Source organism: Phascolarctos cinereus, unplaced genomic scaffold (genome assembly GCF_003287225.1).
Source record: "Phascolarctos cinereus isolate Bilbo 61053 unplaced genomic scaffold, phaCin_HiC Scaffold_4;HRSCAF=312, whole genome shotgun sequence".
Classification (NCBI taxonomy): domain Eukaryota; kingdom Metazoa; phylum Chordata; class Mammalia; order Diprotodontia; family Phascolarctidae; genus Phascolarctos; species Phascolarctos cinereus.
The window spans coordinates 702,624,126-702,634,681 of NW_027555847.1; positions in this window are offsets into that span (position 1 = coordinate 702,624,126).

Here is a 10,556-nt window from a genome sequence, read left to right on the forward strand (position 1 = left end):
GGAAGCAGTGGCAGAGATAATTGACTAGCTACAGGTTCATTTGTATCAGAAGATGGGGTAGCAGAACAGAGGATGCTGAGGGAGGACCTCAGTTCTAGAGTCCTAAGAGTGATGTAGGTTAGATGGGGCATCTCAAGACTCTCAGACTGAGAGGCTAATGACTTGGTGAGTGTGGGATGTGACTTAGAATTCTTATTTCTACAACAAATTCAGCTGCATGTGAATGGTGGTACTGAGGACAAGCCTTTCTAGGTACAGTTACTATGGGAGCTGGGGCAGTCTGCTTTTCCTCCTCAAACCTAGCCCATGAGTCAGTGGTACTGTCACCAGGCCCAGAGCACCAGTCCTAAGTAACCTCAAGGCGTATCATGGCAACAAGAACTTGGAGTGGTAGCTCAGTCAATAAGCTTTTATTAAACACCTACTATGTCCCAGACAATGTTCTAAGCACTCTCTCCTCCAGAGTTATTGGAGTCCAATGACAGGACATAAGTCAAGACCACTCGCAATGGCCAGTTAGAGATAAGAGAAATCAGTATCATAAAGGAGAAACTGAGGAAAGGCTTCTTGAAGAATGTGGGCTTTTAGCCAAGACTTGAAGAAAATTTGGGTAGTTAGGCAGCAGAGATGAAGAGGGAGAGAGTTCCAGGCAAGGGGGACAGCCAATGAAAATGTCAGGAGATGGAGTGACTTGTGCAAAGAAGAATGAGAAAATCAGTCATTGGATCAGTGGGTATGGGTTAGGGGGAAGGGGTAACATGCATATCTGTAGAGGTGGGGGAAGGTGTTAAGAGAAGAATAGAGGTAGGAAGGGGCCAGGTTATGGAGTACCTTAGAGGGCAAAAAGATGACTGCATATTTGATCCTGGAGGCAATATGGAGCCATTGGAATTAATCGAGGGGGGTGTGGCAAGGTCAATCTTGTACTTTAGAAAGATTTAGTAGTTACGTGGAGGATGGATTGGAGTAGGGAGAGACTTGAGGCAAGAAGACCAACCAGTAGGCCATTGCAATTGTCCATGTGTGAAGTGAAGGGGGCTTATAGCAGGGTGGTGGCAATGCTGGAGGAATTCAAGACAAGACATCATGTAAAAGAAGAGAGTCAAGATGGAAGCATGGCCAATCCCCAGATTTCAGCACCATGGGGCCAACTCTCAGTTATCACATTCTAGTTAGGGTTCTGCTTTCCCAAAATTAATAATAAGTATACCTATTTTGAAGCAGAACAATGAGTTGGCCACTCCATGCCAGAAATGGTCATCGACATGCAACATGACTACAACTGAGTGCTATGAAACACGCTTTTCGAGTAATGGCAGTCTCAGTCTCCTGAAGGCACTGGGCCTGTTTCTTTCCAATATTTAAAGAGTAGCATTGTAGAATGGGTAGAGAACTGGTTACTGAAAATCAAGAGTTTTGTTCTTCCACGTGAGTTATGTGACCCTGAGCAAGTCAACTTACCCTCTCAGTGCCCCGAGCCCAAGAGACCATAAGTTGTAGAGTCAAATCAGCAAGCATTTATTAAGAGCTTGCCATGCGCCAGGCACTCTGCCAATCAGGTGCCCATCTGCATCAATGGTATTTTCTCACCAGGAACTCTCTAAACCAATGAAATCATAGATATGGTCCAAAATGAATAAAATGGACCAAGCATTCACAGGTTATACCCAGATTAATATGACACCAGAAGGATGGAACATACCAACAATGGTACAGGAGTGAGATAAACATATAAAGTGCTTTGAGATCATCAAGTCTGACACCCTAGGAAAGGTCCAAAGTGCTCACAGGGGAAAACCCTATCAGTTTGAGGAAAACAATCTGAAATGCTGAGGTTTTCCTGTATGTAGTCTCAAGGTATAAGAGGACAAGCCAAAGGCTCCATGATGAAAGGAGCAGAAACTACCTTACAGAATCAGTCTCAGCAAGGCCCAGCAATCTTCTCTCAGGTGGGAGGGAACAAGCCATAGCAGGTCCCTGGAGTCAGGTTATAGGTAGCCCAAGGAGCTTTAATGTACCTTTTTTTTTTATTATCAAAAAAAGTCTCCTATAGTGGGTTATTATATTGAAAGTGTGTTAAAGCTCTGCTCTCCCCTGGGTATACTCAGCCAGATGAAAAATGGGGTACCAGGAGGTAGCAAAGAGTTTACCATCTGGGGTTGGTGTTTGCGAGCACCTGAAGGAAAATACCACCTCATGATTACCCAAGCCTCAAATCTCTCTCCACCCTCTTTCTATTTCTCTTTGGACTTAGGATCAGAGGCACTGAAGAGCAAGCTAGCATATCTCATTGCCTCCAGAAGAAGGGATCCAGGAAGCCAGCCCAGAAAGCCTTGAAAAGTTTAAGATAAAAAAGCTTTAATCTTGTTTCTCAACTTTCCTCACCAGAATATTACAAAATGGACAATCTGGGAGGCACATGAAATGTTCTCTGATCATCTCACACTTCTTCCCCCCCTCCCCAACATGTATTTGCCTTTTATAGATTTAGTTAATAATAATAGCAAGAATTTACATATTATTTTAATGTTTGCAAATATTTTACATATATCATCACATTTGATGCCAATATGATCCCAAGATAAGTGCTATTATCACCATTTTACAGATGGGAAAACCAAGGCTCATACATACAAAATGACTTTCCCAAGGTCACACAGTTAGTATTAAGGAACAGGATTTGAGTCTTCCCGACTCCAAACCTGGCACACTATCCACTGTGCTACCTAGCTGCCATATTGTCTCCCCTACAGAAAGGGAGCTTCTCAAGTCCAGGGACTGTTAGGTATTTTTATCTTTGTGCCCACAGCACCAGGCAATAAAGTCCTGTTGGTAGTACATAAAGCCACTGGACTGAGTTGGTAGAATGTGACAAAGCGGATTATTTGTGCTACAGACTCATTGGGCTTGGTGAATTCCACAGTTGCTCCAACACTAAAATTCTATGTTCAGCAATTGCCTTCTGGTTATTTCTTTTCCACCAACTCTGTGTTGAAGAAAAAAAAAGTGATGAGATTAGACCAAAGACAATCCAGTAAAATGTAAAGGGGGGCTGACTTGAAGCCAGGAAAATCTTCAGACTCAGACAGTGGCTGTGTGACTTGGGGCAAAGGAGCCTCACCTCTGAGTCTCAGTTTTATCATCTGTAAAATGAACATAGTACCCATAGGATCTGTCTTATAGGGTGGTTGACACTCAAGTGAGAATGTACTTTGAGCTATAAAGGAAAGAGCTATGTATCTCTATAATTAAGAGATTGTTATTTTACCAAAATTAAGAACAAATACCCCTAGGGGTGCACTATTATCTTAAAAGGGAAGATGAGCAGAGTTAAGCAGCGATTGATAACATTAGTAAGGGAAGTCTATATGAACTCAAAGAAGTCTGGATACCAACTATTTATAAGGCATCATGCTATGTGGAAGAATCTCAGGTATGATTATGTCTGACATTTATCTTTGATTATACCTAACATGGTGGGAGGAAATGGAGGAAAGGGGAAGATGAATACCTGTGATTTTGTCACTTGAAGGCCTTATGTGGAAGCTATCTCTGTAGGGAGTCAGCTATCTAACTTAGCCTTCCAATTGTCTCAGACAATAACACATGAAATAATTTATACAGGGTCATTCAGTTAATATGAGCAAAAAACCAAAAAACCAAAAAACCAAAACAGGCCTTGAATCCAAGGCCTTTGACTCTAAAAGCTGGTTTGCTGTTACCTATACTAATTATAAAGTAAATATTTGCTTTATTTTTTTAATTAGAATACTACATTTGTTTTAATAAGTATTTAATAACCAGATCACGTACAATAGGTAGTCAGTTCAAATCTCAGTTGCCACTCTTTAGTGGTATGACCCTGTCCAAGTCTTCTCACTTTTCAGTTTTGGGCAAAACTCTAAGACTAGTTGTTAACCTAGTTATAGAAGAAAGTTTTCCCAAGAAGGCCCCAGTCCTTTCCTCCTGTGCCAGACCATCCCATTGACCGGAAAAGCCTGTCATCGCTACAGGAGTGATCCCCATTCTCTGGAAGACTGGATTGACAAATGGATGCTCCCTGCTAACTAAGTCTCCAGCTGATGTTCTGTCACTGAGTTAAGTGTTACTGCTAGTCCTAATGATAGGTAAAGCAGGCTCTATCAGCAGACAATGGGAAGGACCTTGCTGAAAACTCCTCTACTACCCCCAAAAAAAAACACCCACCCTATCACCAGGATTAATGCCAAAGGGTACTCTGGCCCCATGTCAGAAGTCACCTCTACAGGAGAAATCCTAAGGGTCATTCAGGTGAAAGGGAATCTCTCGCCTGTCTTTCTGGCTCCCAATCAGGGGAGCCATGGCTACGTTGCAGCCAGATGCAACAAGGCACTAGGAATCTAGAGAGGGGATGGGGTGGGGGGAAGCTAGCCCTTTGCTTTGGGCTTCCTTCCATCCAACACTATACACTAGGGGGCCCTCTCCTCACACAACCCACAGCCTGGCCAGAGACATCTGCTCCTAGAAACCCAGTTTATCCCCCAGCCTCCCAAGAACTAGGGTTATTTCCATGGTCAGAGAAGGAAGAGTGGCTTCCAGTGGTGAAAAAGGGGGTGTTAGAGCTGCCTCCCAAGGAGGCAATACCAAGTTTGTCTAAAACACAGGATCTTGTTTTAATATTTTAATATCTGTATTTCAACATAGCTGGTTTCTTTTGGAACTGTGTGTATTTCCTGCATTTAAAATACACGATTCTGAGAAGAGGGTCATAGCTGTCCACAGATTTCCCAAGGGGCTCCCAACACAAGAAAGGCTAGGCTACCTAGATGCTAGCCTCATTAATTAGGTTTTGCTCAACATATTATGGTTTCAGTTATACACAGTTGAGGCATTCTTACACAATCAAAGTAGCTGGGATCAAGAAGGGAACTTGTCCATTAGAATGTTACAATTAGTTTGTAATCCCAGAGCTTAAACATTAAAGCAAAGACTGGGGAAGGGGGGCCCAGGAGAATGTTTGATGGCTGGGGCAGGAATTCAGCCTGGGACTACTCTACAAGTCCCTAAAGCAATGCACAAAGCGGGTGAAGGAGAGCAGGCAGTGTTTTGGAATATCAATAGTGCCAAGCCTGAAATCATTGAAAAGGACGATGCTGGGGGCAAGTGGAGATTGAATGTGGGATTCACTGGGGGAAAGGCTGCCTTGGGAGACAAGAAGCTCCCTTCTTATCAGCTTCCTTCAAAGCAAAGGCTAGGTGACTACCTGTCTACATTAGAGTAGGGATTCTTTTTGAGTGTGTATTAGACTGATGGGCTTTGAGGTCAGGTTTTTTTTTTTGGCAGTTGGGGTTAAATTATTACTTGCCCAGGGTCACATAGCTAATAAGTGTCTGAGGCTGGATTTGAACTCAGGTTCTTTGAGGTCATCTTAAAGTTCAACACGAGATTCTGAAATCTTTGAGTTACTCGGTATGAAAGATGGTCCAGGAGACACAACAGACCTGGGAGAATGGGACAAGTTGTGGTATTATACAGCCCCAGAATCTGTCCCTCCTCTTGGGGGTAATTCTTCATTGTAGCCTTTAGTGTTTACACCTCGCGTTTCTTGTCTTCTTGTGATCCTTGTTCAATTACTTGCCCAAAAGTTGTTTTTTCTTTATTTCATTAGCATTTCCCAATTACATTTAACAATTTTTAAATTTGAGTTGCAACTCCAAATGATGTATTCTTAAGAGAATTTATTTGGGTCTTGGCAATACCATCATGGATCCTGCATGTCTGAGCACTCTGTACTTTGGCTGTGCCTGATGATACAATTATAGTCTGTGCTTTCATATAACAGGGAGCCAAAAGGTATTCTAGAAAGGTGCTGTATTCATTCAGTACCTGGGCTCAAAACTATTTTGCCATTTACTATCTATGAGAGATCAGGCACCTTAGGTAACCTTTGCAGGCCTCAGTTTCCTTATCTGAGAGATCAAGCTTAGATTAGATAGCTTCCATCAGAGTCTTCTTCCCACTCTGATTTCCTATGCTCATAAAATTAGTCAGGCTTCTCTAGAGTCATTTACTTGTCTATAAAAAGTAAAGGGTGGGCTGCTCCATCCAGCTCCATAATGTTTGTCATATGTAATAATCTTATGGCTAATGGATAAGTGACATTTATCCAGCACTGCAGTTCATGTACCATGTATGTATTCTCAAGACCCAGGCTGACGCCCTGCCCTGATCTGATCTCCTTCTAGACTCATGTCTCCACTTTTTGGTTAGGTAGAATTTCCAAATTCCTTTGCCTTCTGAAGATTACTGCTAACCCACATCATGCCCTGGCAGGTTTCTCTGTAGGGCCCACATAGGTATATGCAGAAACAAACATGTTTTTGCATATCTGCCATGCCGTTAAAAGACAGATTGTCCCGTTTCCCAGCCCAGGCACCGGCCTTGTCATAAGCCTTTCTGATTAGGCGGTGATGGGAAAAGCATCAAGCAATCAGCCCGCTTTCTGGTGGCCACCGGCTAAGCCACCAAGACTGGCGGTCCAAGCACTCCACTCTGAAGTTATCAGGTCTCAGGGTGGTGGGCAGATATTTGAGGGCTGTGATAAGGCCTCCTAAGTGGCAGCATGTTGTAAACATTCCCACTGGTGCTGTTCGATTAAAGTGCTGGGAAAATGCCTGAGAGCTGCCGGGGACTGTCACTGTGTCAGGGCCAGGCCAAGGGGTGGGGGTGGAAGGGAGCTGTTGAAAAGCTGACAGTTGGAGCCACTGAGGTAGTTCTGTGAAGTGCTTGGCTCCAAGACAGGGATCCTGAGACGAGTATCATAAGTTTCTGTAGTATTGCTCATTTCTGGGCACCACTGTATAGGAAAGGAATTGATAAGCATCCAGAAAAAAAGGCAACTCTAGTGGAATTCAGGTCATGTGGGGTTCAGTTGAAGGAACTAGGGATGGTTTAGCCTGGGGAAAACAGTTCAATGGGGAGTGACAACTGCCTTGAATGTCCATCTTGTGGGAAGAGGGATCCTGGGACCATAGAATTAGGCACAGAAAGATCTCAAAGGCCTTCTGGGTCCAACCCTGCCCCCCCCCCACCATTTTGCAGATGTGAGAAATGGGCCAGGAGAGAAAGTGACTTGTTTCTAGTTGCAGAGTCAGAATTTGAGTCCAGGTCCTCTGACTTTAAACTTGGCTTCAGAGGGCCAGAACTGGGAACAGGGAGAGGATGTTTTAAAAGGTCAAAACACAGGCCTCACGTATGAGGAATAAGACTAAAGATTTGAACTGTTTGAGAGGATTATGGGACATTGGAGGTAGCCAATTCTTTCTCAATGACAGTCTTTAAGCAGAGGTTGGGCTATCACTTATCAGGTATATTTTTATTGTTCAGTCTTTTTCCCCCCAAGTCGTAGTCTGACCCTTTGTGACCTCATTTGGGGGATTCTGGTATCTTGGCAGAGATATTAGAATGGTTTGCCATTTCCTTCTCCAGCTCATTTTACAGATAAGGAAACTGAGGCAAACAGAGTAAAGTGAATTGCCCGGGGTCATACAGCTAGTGTCTCAGGACAGATTTGAATTCAAAAATGAGTCTTGACTCTAGGCCCCACACTTCATCCACTGTACCATTCAGCTGTCCCATCAGGTGGGTAGGGGAGCTTTGTTTTTTTTAGGGGGGGGGTGTATTTTATTGTTTTTGAGGCAGCTAGGTAGAATAGTGAATAGAGTGTCAGATTTGGAGCTCACAAAATTCCAATTTAAATCCCGCCTTACTCAGAAAGTAAATTCTTACTAGCTGTGTCACCCTAGGTAAGTCATTTCACCTGTATTTACCTCAGTTCCTTCATCTGCAAAATAAGAGGGAAGAAATCAGTCTCCAAGCTTCCTTCCAGTTCCGTATTTCTGACCCTATGATCTAAGGTTCAAATCTAGGTCCGTTCATTATAATTCAGTCCTATATTCACTGACCCATTTAGATTTTAATGTTATTTGTCTCTAGGATAAAACTATAGCATGTTCAATATCTTTTAAAGCCAGGTCTGTCATTACATTGGTTATGGGAATGCTCCATAAGGAAACTCCTACTCCTCCCAGTGTAGAGAAGAACACCTGATGTTCTAAAGCTTCTGAGATTCAGAGTATGTAAAGACTTAAAGTGAATGCCCAAAGCCATTTGGAAAGATCTTTCCAGACTATCCAGTAAATGGGGTGGGGTGGGGGGAAGAATATCACCAGGCCCTCAAATGTAGGGTCCACCACTAAGATCTACAGAATAAAATGTTTTTAAGGCAATTGGGGTTAAGTGACTTGGCCAGGGTCACACGGCTAGTAAGTATTAAGTGGTTGGTCTGAGGCCACAGAATAATAACTTTGAAAAAGATCACAAGCTTCATTATGATCTTCTGTATCACCTGATAGATACAAAGGAACAGAATCCTTTGTTCAGAGGAAGCAATCATCTAGAAGACACAAGGGTGGTTGGGGACACCCTACTTCCCTTTGCTGGATTGGAGTGTCTCTCATGGAGCTGGGGATCAACCTTTCAGCACCCCCAGGATTCCCTCTGTTGGAAAGGTCAAGTCAGATGAAGGGGGTTTCCTGATCCCTATTTACATCTAGAAGACACAAGAAAAGTTTCTCTGAAGACAAATGCATGGCCCAAAGACACTCTGACACAGGAGATGAAAGTAATGATAGCCTATAGCCTGGGCAGATCTTTCCAAATGGCTTTGAGCATTCACTTTAACTCTTCACATACTCTGAATCTCAGAAGCTTTAGAACATCAGCTCTTCTCTACATTGAGAGAAGTAGGAGTTTCCTTATGGAACATTCCCATTCACATCTGGCTTTAAAAGATGCTGGATATGCTAGAGTGTTATCCTAGAGACAACCAAAGCCTACAATTTAGAATATGGCCTCCATGTTTTCTACTTACCTGGGCAGTGTCAATGTACACAGGCCAATTTGGTTAGAAAAGACAGGATTTAATCCCTTGGAGACTCCACTTATGCATCTGCTCTTCTTCCCAAATAGAATTGCATTAGGTGAAGTCTCACTATGACTTCTTAGAATCCCTGGCTTCCCTTGAGACTCAGTGCTTTAAGACCTGGAAAGGTAGTATTTAGACTATGTCTCAGTAATTCAGTTACTAAGAGTTAGTAAACTCAACAATACAAGAGAGAGCTAGTGGCACCCGATTTAGGAGAGGCAGTCACAATGGACAGAGTGCTGAACTTGAATCGGGGAAATGTGGCTTCAGATCCCAGCTCTGTTACTCCATGACTTTGCACAGATCATAACTGCTCTCAGCCTCAGTTTCCTCATCTGGAAAATGAAGGGGTTGGATTAGATGACCTCCTAGGTCCTTCCTAGCTCACAGTCTGAGCCTATGATCCTAATGTATTGAGAGACTAATTATCTGTTGATTATCGGAGGGCATTTTGTCAAAACAAATGTGAAAGATGAATGGAGATCAAAGGGCTACCCATTGCAGTGTTTCACTCTCCCTCTTGGCCTCAGTCATTAGTAGGGAAAGTTAGCCTATCACTCCAAGCTCAGTGTGAAATGAAGTTCCCTCGTCAAATTCCGTATCTGGAGTTTGGTTTATCTTGGGGTGTCAGATGGGAAACACTGACAAGTTGGAATGTGGCTAGAGCAGGAAGACTAGAATGGCAAGGGAATCATAGGTATGGTTAGATTTAGACTTGGAAGAGACTCAGATCTTCTAGTTGAAGATCTCCCTTTGGAGGGGAGAAACTAAAGTGAAATGTCTTGCCCTTCCCCAAAATATAAGGCAGCATGGCACAATAGGATGTCAAGTCTGCAGTCCTGCCTGCCTCTGACACTATTTAAGTGGCCTTGGGCAAGTGACACTTTCCTGGGCCTCAGTTTCCTCATCTATAATGGAAGGGGATTGGATAAGATGGTCTCTGAATTTTCTTCCAGGTTTAGACCCATTAGCCTATGAGCAACAGGCAAAGATTTGAACCCAGATCCTGAATCTAGTTCTCCTTTCACCATACTACAAGTGCTTTAATGGTCATGAGTCAAAACAAGCTTCCCCTGAGTGGAAAGAGCTCCAGGACAGAAAGGTTAAGACCCACTGCCATAGATGGTCTGAAGTCCATTACAACTTCGAAGGCTAGGACCCAGAGCTCCTTGCTGGATATCCAGATTATAGGTCTGGTTTCACGGAGAAGCTTTTCCCATCACCTCTCTCCCCGAAGCAGATAAATAAACTCAGATCCCTCCTTAGAGGTTCACTAATTTAGCTTTCACACTTGATGCTTGCAAGTTTATTCACACCTGTACTTATTCTCTGAATATGCAAAGATACGTAGCTGGATGACATCTGAATTAAATGTGTAACTTACTTAGGGCCAAGAACTCCCCTTTCATCCTTAAATATACACACGTAAATATTTCATGAGTATATAGAATCTATTTGCCAGCCTCTATTTCCCCCACACAAACGTAGTGAAGGTTGAGAAGTGATTCCATATGGAACATGTAGGACCCCAAGCCAAAACTGAAAACCTATCCATGCCACAGGGGAATTGGCATGGTGGGGGGAGCCTTAG